Here is a 17925-nt window from a genome sequence, read left to right as displayed (position 1 = left end):
TCTTTCTTCCACTCTTTCTTTTTCTTTCTCTTTTCTCTGTGCTTTTTCTACCCCTCTTTTTGTCTCTCTTTATTTGCATTTCTTTCTTTCTCTCTCTCTCTCTATGTTTCGCTCCCTCTTTCTTTCCATCTCTTTCTGTCTCTCTCAGTCTTCTTTTCTTTCTTTTTGTGCCAGTTTCTGTCTTTCTCTCTCGGTCTATTTCTTTCTCTGTCTTTCTATCTTTTCTGCCTTTCTTCCCTTTATTTCTCTCTATTTCTCTCTTTCCTTCTATCTCTTTCTCTCTCTCCTTCTTTCCCTCTCTGTACTCGTTCTCTCGCCCTTCAGAGTTATTCCATCCCACGCCGGGCAAATGGGTGCACGTGTTCTGGGAGTGAAGCAGAAGATGAAAAAGAGAACGAAGAGAGCGCGTGCCGGTTCGTGAGGACGATAATTTTTGTTCGCGACTAACGGAGTTTCTCCGAGCTCAATAACAGCTGCGCTCTTCAAAGAGTCGAACGACTCTTTTTTTATTATTATTACAGTGTAGAGAAAACGATAAAGGCGTAACCCGTAATCGCAGACATTTATACAAATGGGTAAATAGAACTGTCAGTGGTAAAGCGCGGTTAGGCCTCCGAAGTGTTTACCGGGCGAAAACTGAGCCCATCGTTCTTGGCTTGCGAAACGACGCTTTGAGCCCACTCTGTGTCCGCGTACCGTGGGAGGATTTGGCGGTGGATTTCGCTGACAGGCTATCGATACGGCGTTGTAGCTGGCGCCAAGTTCATCCGGGACCAAGAAAAGAATGGTGACGATACGTGACCAGAGACAATGAAAGCGCAGCGCCGCGACCTTTGTCTTTGTTTAGAGGGTCTCATTAACGGGATGCATAGCGCACTGAATGGGGGCGACCTCTCCCGCTGTGGCTACGGAAGTGGGCTCATCCGAAGTTCCCCTAGTCGATGACAATGAACCCTTTTTGCGTCTCTCCTAAACCCCCTAACGGATGCGTTTAACTCAATAAGCTTCCTGTCTGTCTTTCTTGGACGCTCAATCAATGGCCTCCCCTTTTTTTGTGTGTGGCGTTAAAGCTAAAGGTAGTCTTTATGAGCCCCTCTCTTTGTTTGATTTATAGGTGATGAGTTCTTTCTCCAGAGAGCTGCTACACCGTCCACTCGACGCAAAGCTTCCACGATAGAAAGTATTGGGCTGATACACACTATAGACCAACTAAAGGCTGAATTCACAAAGCTCTGTAGGCGTACGTTGACATTAGTTAGCAGGCGTCTCCTAATGATATGCCAAGCCTCATGACTGGCTGAACATTTCTCCAACAGATAACCCTATAGCGAAAGCAGTTGTTGGGAAAACAGGTCGCGTTTCTTTTACTGTCGCACCGACGTTTACAGCAGGTATGCGCAATCTCGATCCCACTTATCACTCATCACGCCAGCACAGGGACTGCTGGTTTGGTTACGTAACCGCTAATGACGGCCAAACACAGGCGGCTAGCATGTGATAAGAACAAGCGCGATGTTACCGTGGTAGTTAGTTCCATTTCAAAGAGCGTATGCGTAGGCATGTTGGTAATTCATGCGTGGGCATGCGTGGGGTATGAGTGGGCATGTTGGTAATTATTTAGCGCACAAACGAACTGCGCTGTGCCCGCGTCGCTTTTTGTCCTTGTTCGTTTGTGCACTAAAAAAGTGAAACAAGTTAGTTCCATCTGACCCGCCGCCCAAGGCCAAAGGTGGCCGTCCCCCACGAACGAAGAAAATTATGGTCTTTAAGTGTCGACAGATATTCCAACGCAACTCGAAGGACACAAATATGTGAAATCATCGTATAGAAGTAACACATGGAATACTAAAAACACACTCTAGTGTTTAAAAAAGACGCAGGTAAACGATTCAGGACCCGCAATCACAACAACTTCTTGAGCTAAAAATTGCAGTAAGAGAATATTTAAGTCAATCGCGATTCAGTACACACCCTCAGCGAAGTCAGATGGCCAATGGGAAAGCGCACTTACCAAAAAAGAACTTTTCGCAATTCGGCCCCTGAGTATACTGTGTGTGGTGAAAAAAATCAAGGCAGCTTTGCACTATAGTGGTGCCAAGCCTGAGGGAAGGGCAGAGCTGGGCGGCCTTCCTTTTTTTTCTTTATTTCTCTCTTTCTTTATTCTTCTTTTTCTTTCTATCTGTTTTTTCTAACTCCTTTCTGTCTCTGTTTCTTTCTATTTCCTTCTTTCTCTATCTCTCTATCAATTTCTTTGAATTTCTCGCTTTTTCTATCTTTTCTGCTCTTTCTTCCCTTTATTTCACTCTCACTCTCTCTATTTTTGTTCTCTCTCTTTCGTTGTTTCTTTCTTTTTGTGCCTTGCTCTCTGTTTTTTCTATCTCTTTTGTGTGTCGGCTGATTTCTATGTCTTTCTCTCTCTGTCTATTTTCTTTCTGTGTCCTTCTATCTTTTTTTGTCTTTCTTCACTTTCTTTCTCTCTATTTCTCTCTTTCTCTTTCATTCTACCTCTCTTTCTATCTTTCTTTCTTTCTCTCTCTGTGCTCGTGCTCTCACCCATGGGAGTTATTGCATCCTACGCCGGATTAATCGCGCACGTGTTCTGGGAGCGAAGAAGGGCACGAAGAGGACGCGTGCTTGTTCGTGCTGATGATAACGTTGTACACGGCTGGTGGACTTTCTCCGAGCTTAAACAGCGCCGCTGTTAAAAATGTTTTGATCATTCAAAGGGCTATGCACCATAGGTGACCGGTAAGCTGCCCCTAGCAATAAGGCACAGATCAATCTTCTACGTACTCTCCTACGGGAAAGCAGAGTACTGTGCTTTGAACACAAGGTGATCGGTTCGGGTACTATGAACTCTACTGTGGGAGCGCTGTTTGCAGCAACGCCGACACTCTATATGACTGACTGAACCGGTACTTAATCTACTGCTCTGTGTTTAAAAAAAAAGGGGGGGGGGGTGTTCACGATTCAGAATACTACATGTACTCTAACATGCGAGAAAGGTGAGCCGCCCGCTACGTGACCCCTCACAAAAATATTGTAGTTCTGTGCTTACAACAAAAGGTGAACTATTTAAAGTACTACGTTCTGAAATCAACACATCAGTTAATACTTAGAAAGAAAAATTTCGCGATTTATAGAACTGTGTACTCGGCTATGGGAGAGTAGTGAATTGCCCCTAGCGAACATTCCAGGTATATTCACTAATGAACCATGCGACAATCGACTCTGCTAAAGTTCGGCAGCATCATTTCGGTTCAAAACACTGCGCAATGCCTTGCAACACGACCGTAACGCACATAGCCACATGTGAAGCGCATGCGTCGGTGCCGAAATAGTTCAGCGAATACACGGGGTCAAAGTAACGGCATTAAAATATTTGCCACAAGACGACATGTTGTCGCATATGTGAACATACTTTTGCCGGATCGCGGAGCGCCTATTCGACTGGGCAAGCGAAGGGGGCTGATCCTGGTGAAAAAAAAAAAAAAGCACCTACTGCTGAACTCCGCCTTAAGGTTGAGAAACCGACCAAGCAGACGCAGCAAGCTACAAGCTCCGAAAAAGCAGGTATACATTGTTAAAATAATTGGTTATCTTAGTCACGTACAGGGGTGGTGAAAAGCTCCCAGACCGCAACACCCTGCCGAGGAGCAGCTCGCTGCTATCGGGGCGTTGCTATCGCAATCACGCCTTCTGCGCACGAAGGCGTCGAGCGCATGCGTGGATGGGGGGGGGGGGGATGCATCCCTCTCCCTTTCTTGATCTCCTTGATAAGAAAGCGAGGTATCAACATGGTGCGTCATGTTACCTCACTGTTCGCTCTTCTAATTTTACTACTGTGCAGCGGTGCTTATTCCACTAGATGTTCCAACTAGCATCAACACAAGCTCTTTATTCTGAATACATTTCGGGCTCCGACCATAATCGTATGCAGCGAATTCGGCTGCGCAGACGGCTGAAAGAGCCACCGCAGTGGGAATGGAAAGTTAAACGCACGATATTGTTCTCCAGCAAGCTTAAAACAACGGTAATACATGCGGTGTCTAGCAAACGTGGGCGCAAGCATGATGCGTCAGTTTCCGGAACACTGCCGCGTCGCTACGCGCTGCACAGTAGGAAAATTCGAAGAGCGAACAGTGAGGGAACAGCACGCACCAAGTTTATACCTCGTTTTCTTATCAAGGAGACCGAGAAAGGAAAAGGGATGATGCACCATCTATTTCGATTTTTCGCTCACAGACAAAGCTGATTTTTCGCTGACAACCAACGACACTGACACCAGAATTTCTGCGAAACGAGCTCTTTAACGCTATCGCGTTAATAGTTAGCAATAAGCGAAATGCAATAATGTTTTAGAAGATAACTGTTTAGCCAACAACAACGATAACAACACCAATAATAATAATAATAATAATAATAATGATAATAATAATAATAATAATAATAATAATAATAATAATAATATAAATGTATTCACGCTGATGGGCAAGATATGCCGCAGAACAGAACTATACTACGTCCGCTGGAACCAGCTACTACATAAAAAAGCGGGCGCATATGGATATGTGTCTCACGCATCTTCACTCCTGTACGCGTCGCGGAAGTCGGCGTTCGGAAGTTGTGCGTAGATTTCGGATATTCTGTTTGTATTTCTCTTTTTCCTCTTTCTTTGTGTGACAAACAGAAATTTGCCTTCAACTAAAGCCCTCCGCCGCCAGTGTACGAAAGCCCACGCGAGTCGGCAGCCGAGCGGATTGTCCCTCGTCGCTGTATTGACCCGAAAAAGCCAGCTGGGCCTGCTGTCCAAGTCTTGCCTTTCGCGAAATTCTCCTTCGTGTATATACACACCAAGCGGAATGCCCACATGTATGTACGTATACATATCGACGCGATTCCTGTCATGCGGGCGCCCGCCGGTGTGGAGCGTGCCCTGCAGGAAGATTGCACCCGGACTCTTCAGACTCCTCATGTTGAGGCTTTCGCAAACGGGCTTGGACTTTCCGAGAGCGCTAACAGAGCCAGTCAAACGCCGCCCACGCGCTTCAACACTGGCTCCCAGTCGCAGCAACGACGACCGCTCTGCAAACAAGCCCAGATCATCCGGTGGCTGCAAGCAAGCGTGATGTGCATGCCTCTGTATTCGACCAATGTTTCCTCCTTGGTGTATATGTTTGTGCTTCCCTTTCCCAGGCACCCACCTAGCAACCACCGAGTTCCGTTTTGCAGCCGGCTTGCTCATACTGATGGCTTTGGACATCTTCCTGACTGTCGCGTCCTTTCTTGTTTCTTTCTTTATCTCGCACACACACACACACACACACACACACACACACACACACACACACACACACACACACACACACACACACACACACACACACACACACACACACACACACACACACACACACACACACACACACACACATCTCAGGATAGATACCAGATAGCTCGTGAAAAGAAAGGAAGAAGCAGCCAATGGGGAGGTGCTGCAAATATTGCACCTGTTAGAAAAAAAACCGCTGCCCACTCTAACAGACGTGGATTGACCATGACCACGTGTATGGCGTACATACGCATAGCGTCGTTGGATTTAGATAGAATTGACAGAATGGGGCTGTAATAATAACAGATAGACTAGATTAAACGATACTATCAGAAAAAAGTACCCTCCAAAACTCGGCTTCTGATTGATCGTAAATCTTATCGCTGATACAGTCGGTAGCGACATCACCGTTGCCAACGTTGTCGATATCACGACAATAAGCATTCTATGGACTGAACCGGAAGTGCGTAGCGTACAGAGAGAAGCCCGAACCGCTTCCTGGTGCGGTCCTTCTTGGTAGCGGCGACAGCCGGTGCGGCCATAGAAGAATCGGGCAAGTATTGTAATCACCACCGTCCGGGACTAATCGAGTCTGATGCACCAGAAATTCCTCTCCCAATCTTTCCGACCAACCCCCGCCTACAGACTATACTGTATATAGGCTACACGTGCCTCCTGTACCGGCGTATTGCCTGACCTCATTAGTCCGTTCTGTAGGCTCGGAAAGAAGCGGATTTCGTCCTAATCGAATGAACGTCACAGCAACAGAGCTCGCACTAGCTCACACACGCTGAACACGTTCCGCGGAAGTAGACGATGATAGTCATAGAAAAATGCCGGAGAGCTAATGCGAAGAATTACTGGTAGCGTTGCTATATATAAAAAACGTAGCAAAGGTACAGTATAGGAAGAAAAGAAAAGACTGGCATTTGTGTCCTATAAAAGGAGCTCTACGTCCACTGGCTCGGACAGTAGAAGAGAAATAAAGAAGGAAAAAAAAGTGCACCACGTCACACTCAATCATCTACCATGGGCGAGTGTAGAGTGTCGCAGCCGAGAACTTATTAGGAAACACCCATTCGCGGACCTGTTCTATCAAATCAATGCCCACATTGCCAGAAGTACGACGAAACGTCTTAATGTCGTGGAATGTGTTGCCGCTGACACCTGCTCAAAAACATTGAGGATGAAACTGCTTAGAGCTATAGACATTGTAATGTTAGGTGGTGTAACCCTATTTCACTAGTACGTGCTCACACACATAAAAATATGCCACTCCACTGTGGTATTTATCAAGATCCACAAGCTGCAGTTTATACGCCCTCACATAAACCGACATTTTAGTGTCACGAGTAACGAGCGACTCTCGGTCAGGCACTCCCGGTTAAGCGCTCCCGGTCAAGCACTTACTTGCGGTTTTCCGAATATTAAGATTATGTGTTTTAAAAAAATGAAACTGACACGAAATCGATGGTTCTGCTTCAGCTTGAGTTATATTGGATACATGTGATGTCGGGGCGTAACTTTACTTAAGATAACGGCAAACTCTCACGATAATCAGTGAGAACAAATTGAATGAGTTGATTTAAAGAGCAAACGCTTTTTTGTGAGCAGCTGGGATCGTTGCGGCACCTGGCGGAGCCGATCTCAACCACACGATTCTTTCTGTGTGGGCTCTGAGATCGGCTTCGGCAGCGCGAAACACAAAGCTGACCCAATGAGTGCACCAGGACTGATGAACGCTGACGTGCGAGTACCACTACCAGACACGTAAGTCAAGGATTATGGCTGCTTCCACATTTTTAAGCGCTATCATTTATTTATTAATACTGTTAATCCTCTGTTGAGGGTTCTTACAGGGAGGGTAGAATAACAAGTGGGACGCACCACTTTACATTGAGGAAACTGTTTGTATATTTTCGCGCTATTACTCCTTTGTGCGTTTTTCCTGCATGGCAGGAAAATATTATAAAGCAAACGTTCGATGTTTCAACTTGAAATACGACAGGTATGAACGGAAAATGCAGTTTTTAACAGCGGAGCAGCTTAGTCTGGGACATATCCGTCAGGTGTAACGCTGAAACCACCGCGCCGAGCTGTGACTTCACTGCGTTGCCTAGCAACCATTTGGCACAGCAATGCGTTGGAGGAATGACAGTAGGAGGAGAGGAGAAGAGAAGTGGAGAGGAGGAGGAGCAGAAATAAATAAATCAAAATGAAATTTCTTGGCAAGTGGGATTAGAACCATCATGGCCACGGTCCGAGGGCGAGCGGCGTCACCCCACGGCTATCCAGGCACCCTAGCAGAACAAGCATAGTATGGGAACCATATGATTGCGTTGCTATGGGCGAGAGAAAAAAAATCACGCCATATCCACGGAATGAATGATGATAAGTGGGCGAAGCTCGAGAGAGGGAGATCATCGGTAAAACCGTAACCCTCCCGTGAAAGTTCGCCCATTACATCATTAAGAAAGACGTGAGACTGTGTACGTATATACAAATGAACTTTTATTTTGTTCTTTTATTTTGTTCGTTTGTTCTTTCGTTTCTTCGTTTGTTCTTTCATTTCTTCATTGTTGGATGGATTGCGAGGTCACTTCATTATGACGGCTTTATGGTCCGTGAAATGAAGTGAGAGCGGTTCTTGTACTGGTGGCGCGCGCTGCCGCCGCCTTTCGTGCCCTCCGTTCCGCAGCCTTGTATTCCATTTGGCGACTCCGAGCTAAATAGAGAGCGTGCCAAGAGGGAGCCACATGGCGCGTTACTTCTGAAACGTCGTCGTCTTCTTCTACTGCATACCAGAACGCACGCAGTAAAGAAGAAAGAATGCCACACAGGAGAACACGCACGAGAGTCTCACTCGTCAACGTCGTCTTCTTCTACTGCATACCAGAACGCGCGCTTCTCACGAGCTAGAGGTGGCCCCAACTAGGTGGTTACAAACCGGTCACAGATGAAGGACAGACCCACGGCTTTAGGAGCTTCGCCCCTAAAGGATAGAGAGAAAGACAACGAGAAAGAGAGAGAACGAAACACAGAGAAAGGGACACATCGAAACAAATAGAAAAAATAGAGAGAGAGAGAGAAAGTGCCAAAGAAAGAGATAGAAAGGAAGCATAACATAGCATAGCATATACCGTATATGGTGTAGTATAGCAAGGGGGCGGGAAAGGAAATGAGGGTAAGGAGGAGAGATGTGAGGGTCACTAGAAGGGAAAAGAAGAAGGAAGAGAGTAACGCATAGCATAGCCTTGTTTAGCATATTATAGCAAGGGGGATGGAAAGGAAAGTGAGGTTAAGAAGAAGGGAGAGGAGGAGGGAAGAGGGTGAAACATAGCATGACCATGTATGATGTGCTTAGCAAGGCGTAGCAAGGGGTGGGAAGTGCGGGGGAGGAGGAGCGATGCGAATGTGAGGAGGAGGGAAAGGTGGAGGGAAAAGGAAAAATCACTGCAGTGTTCTATTGGCCGCGAGATCGAGCGGAGTCGCCGCCTGGCGGCTTCTGACTGAACCGCGCTTAGTGTGGATTGCTCCATGCGTCGTCTGCTAGCCACTTTGTGTTTGCATGTGCGCGTACGTGATGCAGGTCCTCAAAAGGCGGTTTGTTCCGTTGCGTTACTGCAACTTTAACCGCTCGTACGTATGCCTAACACGATGTAAAGAAGCATTTGGCCTTGATCGGCTGTATATGTACTGTAATAAGATCAGAGAGTGCACTTGTCCAGAGTGCAGTGTGTGGTCGTCGTACCCTCCGTTCACGAGAGTCATATCAGTGCAGGTGCCGCTCTGTGGTCCAAGCGCATTGCAAAGTGCACTTGGTGTTGTCCTAAAGATGAGAAGTATTAAATCTCATGTGAATATAGCCTTTTAGCGGCTCGGTGGTAAAAAAGAAAGGCTCTCATGCACCTGCGCGTTGTACTTAGGTGTATAACTTCGGGACTGTCGTTTATAGGTTACTCGACGAGCTTTAGTTGTGTACGGTCCTGGTCCCACTACAGAGAAATATTTCTGCCAAGTCACGTCTGACACGTCGGTACTTAAATTGTCCTCCAAAAAGAACAGAAAAGGGAATGACCCGGAAATCACAAAACTGAGTTGCCTTGCGCAATTATAACTTGTGGCGAAATGTATACAAAGACACCCGTTTACTTAGATTAAGGTACGCGTTAAAGAGCCCTGACGGTCAAAGTTAATCCAAACGGCGTACTTTACATTTATGTCGTAGTTATTTCACGCGAAGCCACATCTTTTTTTCTTTACATTACCTTGAGCGTTTGTGTTGCGTTTTTTAGTAGATTGATGCAAGGCAGCGGACATTATTCGCATGAAAAAATGTATTTTGGTCCCGTGAAATAACCGGGCCTTTGTTCCATTACTGTCGTGCAAGTAATCAATCTAAGAAACTTCCGTGCTGTACAGTCACCTTTGTGTACTGTTACTGGAATAAAAAATTGGGGGACACTTAAGCTTCGCCTTTAAGAGTTGAACGCGATAGCGATATCCTGCCCTATAGTGCTCACTTCGAACACCAGGAGTGTTTAAGAGAATGCGCGCACTACGGTGTATGCCTTATGTAATGGGTAGCACGCTTTCAACCAGGAGCAATTATGCCCGGGAAACGTTTTCGAAGTTGCGATGCACCCACTACGTGGTCTTAAGGGAATACGCGCAGTAATGTGTGTGCCTTTTGTAATGGGTGGCTGTCTTTAAACCACCAAGTCGTTGTGATATTGACATGGTGTGACGCCCGATGGCAATGTACGCTTGTACCACGCAATATTACTGCGATATTACATCTCGTACTGTGACACCTGTATACAGGACGCGTATTTTTGGGAAGCATGAAAGTTACTTTCAGTGCAGCTCCAAGCAGAGGCGTCGCTGGGTGGTACAACACCTGCTTGCCACGCAGACGGCCTGGGTTCGATTCTCACTCGGAGCCAACATTTTTATTATTTATTTTATTTGCAGCTTTTTCGATTTTTCGGTCACGGACAAGATGATGATTTTTCGCTCACAACCAACGGCGCCGACACCGACGCCAACGGCGGAATTTCTGCGATACGAGCTCTTTAACGCTGTCACGTTAAAACAAGCGTGTGCGTGTTAAACGTCTCCGTAGCGCTAAAGCGCTGTCAGCCACGTACATTTCTTCAGTAAACCTATCAAATGTCCTACATTTCATGGAGAACTGAATAAGAAATGCGGATGAATATTTGAGCACGCAGTGCACATAGTGCTAATTGAACTCATCGGGCAGGAATACGGGCTTTCTTTTTGTTGGGGGTATCCAGATGAACAACAAGTAAATAAATTCAGTCGCGCTAGAGCAGTGCGTAGTAGGTGGAACACAAGCTAAACATGTACAAATCAACCAATAAGAAAACGTCATCCATTGCGAAAACGACGACTGTTGCCGAAGGCGAGCAACCCGTTCGTTGGCAGAATGCGCTTCTCTCACAAGTAATAGTGACGTTCGGCGTGCTTCGTGCATTAATTCGGGAATGAAGAGCGCACACATTACCAGAAAGCTGCAGTCAACGCATTTTATTTGCCGGAAATCGGGTGAAATCGCTCACAACGAAGCGCTGTTGTGTGCGTTTGTATACGCGCCGACAACCGCGTATCCACTCTAGCGCGGCGACAGTGCTGCCACCTGCAGCCTGATCTCGCGGCGAATAGTCTATCTTTGCGCAGCGCACAAAATTGACAAGGCACACAAGAGAAGAGGACGGCCCGCCTGTCAGTCCCACTACAGAATATTGTATAGTCTAGTGCAGCAAGGGATGTGAAAGGGAAGTGAGTGTGAGGGGGAGGGAAAGGAGAGGAGGGGAGCGCCCCTAGCTCCTCTGTTTCCTCAGTATTCGTACCGCTAGTGCGTAGCTGCCGCAATTTATTTATGAGGCAGAACGAGAGAGAGAGAGAGAGGCTTCATTTCACATCGGTATCGGTCCATCTAAGATTTCGCCTTGCTACTCTTGGAAAGTTCTAAGCATCCCCCGTAATTTTTCTTTACCTACTTCCAAGAGATGGGAAACGCAGTCGAAGAAGGCAGACAGTTATGTGGAGTGACGGAAATTAAGAAGTTCGCAAGGATAAAACGGAATCACCTCACACAGGATAGAGTAGACTAGATCATTCGGAGAGGCCTTCATCCTGCAGTGGACTAAAACAGGCTGATGATGATGATTATGACTTCCAGGACCAACGTTTAGAATGGATGGATGCTAAGAGAGCCTCATTTACAAAGGACTGGTGAGCCGCGAGCCACCGAGCTGAATGAAAAGTCGGGACACGTGGCAAAGTCGGGAATCGCAAGAGATATGCTTGACGCGAGATCTCTCGGCAGCGGTAGCATGCCCCACCGTAAGTGAATGGGAAAGAGGAGAAAAAAAGAAGATATATCGCCTCTGTAGAAGAAAACAAGTAATCAAAGTTAGCTCGGGCTTCTGTATACATACGCACTTCAACAATCTCCCTTTTTTTTAAGTTTTGCTGAGATTCACCAACCAACATTCGATTGGTCAGTCAAGTTCAGCTTGGCACGAACAAGACGTTGTATCCGAGAACATTTGACTTATAGAAATCGATAAACTATCAAATCTCGTTTCTCACAACCACGCTTCATTCTTTTGCTAGCTGCTTCATCATATTGTATCCCTAATCAGTGATTAAGAAACAATTCAGAACCCTTCGACTACTATGACAATGAAAGCCAGCTAAGCCAGCGGTTGCGGCTGCACGTTCTGCGGCAGCGGCTTCACGTCTTCGCGCCAAGTCGGGCGTCTGTGCGCGTTGGCGCTCCTTAAATTCCGGTATTGTTTCTCCGTGCGAACGACACGCGTCCGTCCGATAGCGAGTCCAAATTGCAAAAGCTGTTAACATCGCTTGCGCGATCTCTACGTCACGAGACAAATGGCGTCTCGAAGCACATAGCTAGGACACAATGGACACTTGTAATCGTCGATGAATTCGCCCGCGCGCTTCGCATTGCTAGCTTCCTGGATAGCTCAATGGGTAAAGCGACCGCCCCGGAATGGCGTTGGTTCCGGGTTCGATCCCCGGACCAGGGCGAATTTTTCGGCAACTAAGAAGCTTTCTCTCTGAGACATCCGTATGAGTTTACTTGTGGCTTCGCGCTACAAACGGGTAGCTATGAGTTTCCCCTTCTTATCGTTTATACGATGCTAGCGAGTGGCGCTCTTATAGATTCAGCCCCAACAATATGCGACCTTAGTCATTCCCAAAGCATAACGGGGCGTCATTAATGTTCTCTTTTTTTGTTATGCGGCGGTTCGTATTATTCCGTTCGTACGATTTCCTGCGGCCGCCTTTGGTAATCCCCTAGAAAGAAAGCGGAAACGAGCTGACCTGGACGAAGGTTCTGACCTCTAACAGAATATATCGCGTCGTTTAGGAGTCTACGGGCGCAGTTGCCTACCAGCTTTCTCTTAGCGGCAAATGAGGGATGGGCAAGCATAAACTAGTACGCCCACGTGTGTGTTTTTCAGATAATAAGCACGTTATTCTCTGCGGCGCAATATTTTCCCGTTGCAGCGTGAAGGCTGCAACACTTCCGAGATGAGACGACAATAGGGATAAAAGAAAGAGAAAAAAAAGAGAGGAATCGTATGACGTTGTTAACAGGATTAGGTTTACGAAGATGTCTGCTAGTCGTAAATAGTACGCTATATAGAACGAGGACAACATAGTTACAAAATCATAGTTTTTGTCCGAGTCTATCGGAGCGGACAGCTTCATCTAGTCGTTTGTTACCGTTAGCAACGTTTGCTAACGTTAACTAACGGCAGGCCGCAGCTGGGAACGACAGCGCTTATATATATGGCGAAATATTGTGCCCTGGTCTGCGCCGGAACTTGTCGGAAACGTTCCAGTGTCGCGCGAGTCGTCTAGGCAACGCTGTTGCGGAACACCTCCCACAAAGACGAAGGTAGGAAGGAGGTGATGGTGCCAGGCGGATGCAGCCTTACCAGGTAAGCCAGAAGTTTCCTGCCTCGGGCGCCGGATTTCAGGAAGCTTTAGGAGAATGTAACATAATATAAAAAAGCAGAGCACAGAGGTGAACAAGGCGACTTGCAGAGCGCAGTAGAACAGTGCGCCAGCCGGCGGCCTGTGAGCCAATGCCTCGCACAGGCACTGCGCCTCCCCCAGACTCGCAAGCTTGAACACGGCGCCATGTGATGAGAATATCAAACCCAACCAATCACAGGTTAGGTACGCGTAACCTGAGAACGTCAAGAGCATTCAGTGTTCAGTGTCAGTGTTCAGTGTGAGGGTTCAGTGTTCAGTGTCAGTACTTAGTGTTTTGTGCCAGGAGCATTCAATGTTCACCGTATACAGGGTGAGCCTAGATTTGATGTATGTGTACCACATTCGTTACAGTTCAGGCCAAAATAAAAGAAAGCCGTTACCGGTGCACCTGTTCTGAGCTGCCACTACGTATTACGCAATGTTGAACGCATCATACGTACACACGGAAACGTTGTGGTAAAAACAGATTGAGAAAAATATAATTAGCGGAGTGTTACGTGCTGAAAGCACGACGTGACGGAAGCCTACTGAATCGGGAACTCCGGATTAACTATGACCACGTTGGGTTCTTTAAAGTGCACCTAAATCAAGGTACACGTTTTTTTAAAGACGATAGTCTTTCTTGGGGAACTTAAACGCAGAAATTTTGGTCTGTCTTTCTGTCTGTCTTTCTGTTTGTCGGCACGTCACTCGATTCAGCCGCCCGGCCAAAGTTTAACCACTTGCCCAAGGGCCAGCCATCTTGAATGACTGACTAGGTTCATACTTGTGTACATTGTTGATCAAAAAGCAAACATTACGCATATCTGAGGCGCAACATCACTAGGTAATTATTAGGTGGTGTGTTCCTTCAATAGAAAATACATAGATACGTAATTCTAGAGACCCTAGTTTCTTAAGCTGCGCTGAAAATGCGACTGCGCTGAAACTTGCCTTCCTCCGTGCCCTCTGCACGAGCTCATTGTTGTGTTTCGGTTTCGGTTCAGTATTGCACTGTACGAATGCCATGGGGCGCCGCTGCGGCGTTCCTGTTTTACCCAGGCGACGTGTAAATAAAAGAGTGTGTGGAGAGTACTCGTTGAGTGCGGAAGTTTCTTCTGCTTCGGCGCTTCGCGCCAAACCGCGTGTTCGGGCTGGCTGGCGTCCCCGCCGGTCGCATTGGTCACCGCCGGTCTTTGCCTGCTGGTGCGCCGGGACTACCAGCCCGCAACACAGCACTCATGTTTCCCGACGTATTGCCAGATGGCGTCCATATCTCACGCAGCGCCTCTTCTATTGTCTTTAGACGACGTTTGCAGCGAAGCACGCAGATACGCGGCCAACTTTTTTTTGTATTTCGCCTCATCTTGTCTCCGGGACTCGAACCCGCGTCCTGGACCATGGTAGCGCTACACCTTATCTACTGAGTCAGCAGGGCGGTTAAAATCCCGTTTTAGTATTCTTTACGGTGACCCTACTTAACGTAGCGAGGACATGACAGGGCATAACGAAGCAATGTGTTGATAGAATTGTTATTTATAGGGTCTTTACCCACACTTCTACGCGATAACGAACTTTTTTTTCAGCGCAACGTTCACATCGATAATCCTTCTTGATAAAGTACTTAGAAACCACACACGGTGACTTCGCTTCACAAAATACATTACGTTTTACTTCAGGTGTTTTTCAGGCATCATGACTTGTTAAGTCGTACGAGTCACATCATCATCGCCAAAATCGTCATCGTGATCATGTTCTCAGCCTGGCTACGTCCACTACAGGGCAAAGGCCTGTACGTTTCGCCAGTTAAACGGTCCGGTGCTTGGTGCGGCCACGCTATCCCTGCAAACTTGTTAATCTCATATGCACACCTATCTGCCTCCCTCTCGCGCGTTTGCCTTCTCTTGGAATCCAGTCTCTTGCTCTTAATGACCAGCGGTTACCTTGCCTTCTTGTACATGTCCTGCCCATGCCGTTTTCTTCATCTTGATTTCGACTAAGATTTCGTTAACACGCGTTTGTTCCTTGACCCACTCTGCTCTCTTCTTGTCCCTTAAGGTTACGCCTATCGATTTCCTTGCCATGGCTCGCTGCGTCGTCTTCAGTTTAAGTTGAACCAGTTTCGTAAGCATTCACGTTTCTGATGGAATAATTCCTCTTGCAGCGTTGCTCGTTACGGAGGTGTCGATCACTCTAACACACCTTAACAAAACATGGGATGCCAACTAGCCCAAATCACTACTCTTCTAGGCGTTGTTCGAGGAAGGCAAAAGAAATTCGGCTACGTTAATCACATTTCTACAGAATCTAATTGCGCGCTACTTCACATTTTCAGGTATACATATACAAGTGACAACGCACTCGACGTCTCACCATGTCTCATTTTGAGATAAATTTCTCTCGAGGCAAAGCGATTCGAGAGAGGAACTTCTTAATTAAATTCTGCCCACCCTCGGAAGACCCGTGATTGTCGCCAATCCTACCATGGTCTCAGCTTATGCCAACGGCTATAATGTATGCACGCGGCTCTTATGTGTAAACTTCTGTACGATTTCGCAACTTATATATATTCGGCAAACTGAGATTTCGTAGAAAGGGCAAGTATACATACAAAACACGCTGCTTGAAAGAAGTAAATATTGAGACTCCACGACGCTATACACACTAACTTCGAATTTCAATTTCGCGCAATTCGTTCTTCCCGGATATTTCTGTTACGTGTATGTGCGACAATTTCTTACACTACGCATTTGAACTTTCGGCACTCGGCGAAAAGTAGAACGAAAAAAACAACTAACACCGTGAAACGAGAAATCTATAAATGTGTTGAATGTGAGTAAGAGAGTGGGATTCATTTGGCGAGGTAAAAAAATACACAATAAATAATGTAGATATAGTGTGCACTGTATTGAGGAGTTGGTTATCGATGAAGTGCGCTAGATTAGGTGGGAAGGGTGTGGTGATCACTCCGAGAATAAACGTGGCGCTATATTTTGCAGCTTATAAAGGAGCACGGCTAAGCGTCACAGAGGAACTGGAATAGATAGAAGGGAGAGCGATGGGCGCTCTGAGACGACGTTTGTTGTGGAGAATCGCTATGGAGATCTTATGAAGAACAACCGTCCTCTTCTCTCGCTGGTAGAGTTGTTCATCTGCCTTTCAGAACAAAAATTTGACAAGCGCTGCGCGTCATGCAATGGACTTAAACGAGAGAAACAATCAGATTATCGCGTTCTAAGCTGGAACGCAACGATCCGATAACGAAGCACGCCGTGTGTGACAGACTGCAGTTTATCTTTCAATATACTCGAGCTTCTTTATCGCGCGCTTGTATCTTTTGAGATGCGGCCTCCCCTGCAGGGGGGAAACGGTGACTTCGAACGCAGTTGAGCAACGTCGTAGCCACTAAACTGCCGCGTCGGGTCAATCTCAATAAACGCAGTGAGGCTTCTGGCAATATTTATTCGAAGAATGAACGTTACATCAAAGATGGCTGGAAGACTGGAGTTTGTGACTTCTTTTTAGCAGCGCCGTATGTATATCGCTTTCCAGGACAGCCGTCGTTTTTCACCTCTTCCATTTCAAGATGGGAATAAAAAATAAGCGTTGCAGTAACAGAAAGCTCAGCTAGTTGGTAAGTATTCATTCTAAGAAGACAGGGCCTGCAAGCACGGACACAAAAAGGAAGTCAGGACACCACAAACGCCGGCGTTTGTGGTGTCCGGCGTTTGTGGTGTCCTGACTTCTTTCTTGTGTCCGTGTTTGTCTTCTTAGAACGAAGCCTTGCAGCATACGCGAAAATCGAAACGAAATGACGTTTCTTTTTTGTTTTCCTATGAACCATATAGTAATGTCACATGCGACGCCTAGAGGACTCTAAAGAAATGCGTTAAATGGACGGTCTACCATGCTTCATCGCTTTTCTGTTTTGTACCGCAATAGAAAGCGTCCGTCTGAAGTGTCCAACCTTGCAGCGATTTGTCTGGAAAGTGAGTAGAAATTTTTAAAACAGAATTTTTCGATCTGCGTTCGGTCTTCTTCCATTGGCGTGAAACATGCCCACAACACTGGTTGGGGGACGCGATGACGATTGTAGTACCGGTAAAAATTAAAACTGAAAGCACATGCGATTTCTGTAGGATTACAATATTTTCGCTGAACACTAATGTAATGAATGTAAGAGTCGTTTTCAGCGCGCTAGCGGGTAAATGAAGCCTTATTATACGATTACAGAACACTTCTTTTGCTGTAATCACAGTCTTTACGTTTATTTTAGCGCTGCTGCTGCAATCCAAGCCAAGTTGATTCATCAAAAGAAGACCATAAATGCACGCCTTCACAGCGCAGCGCATGTGAGACATCCTAACAGCAATACAGCGGCACGGTAGTACACTGTAGTAGGACCAGCGCGGAGGGCAGCATGGCATAGCGCATGAGTTAAAGCAGACGAAATCGGCGCAGCAAGCAGCGCCACCGGCGCCTTTTAAGACGCGTGAGGAAAAAAAGGAAAACAGTTACCCTCTGACGCAACCGAAAGCTGCCTGAAGTGCGCAAAATAC

This window comes from Rhipicephalus sanguineus, chromosome 3, assembly GCF_013339695.2.
Source record: "Rhipicephalus sanguineus isolate Rsan-2018 chromosome 3, BIME_Rsan_1.4, whole genome shotgun sequence".
Taxonomy (NCBI): domain Eukaryota; kingdom Metazoa; phylum Arthropoda; class Arachnida; order Ixodida; family Ixodidae; genus Rhipicephalus; species Rhipicephalus sanguineus.
This window is presented reverse-complemented; position numbering follows the sequence as displayed.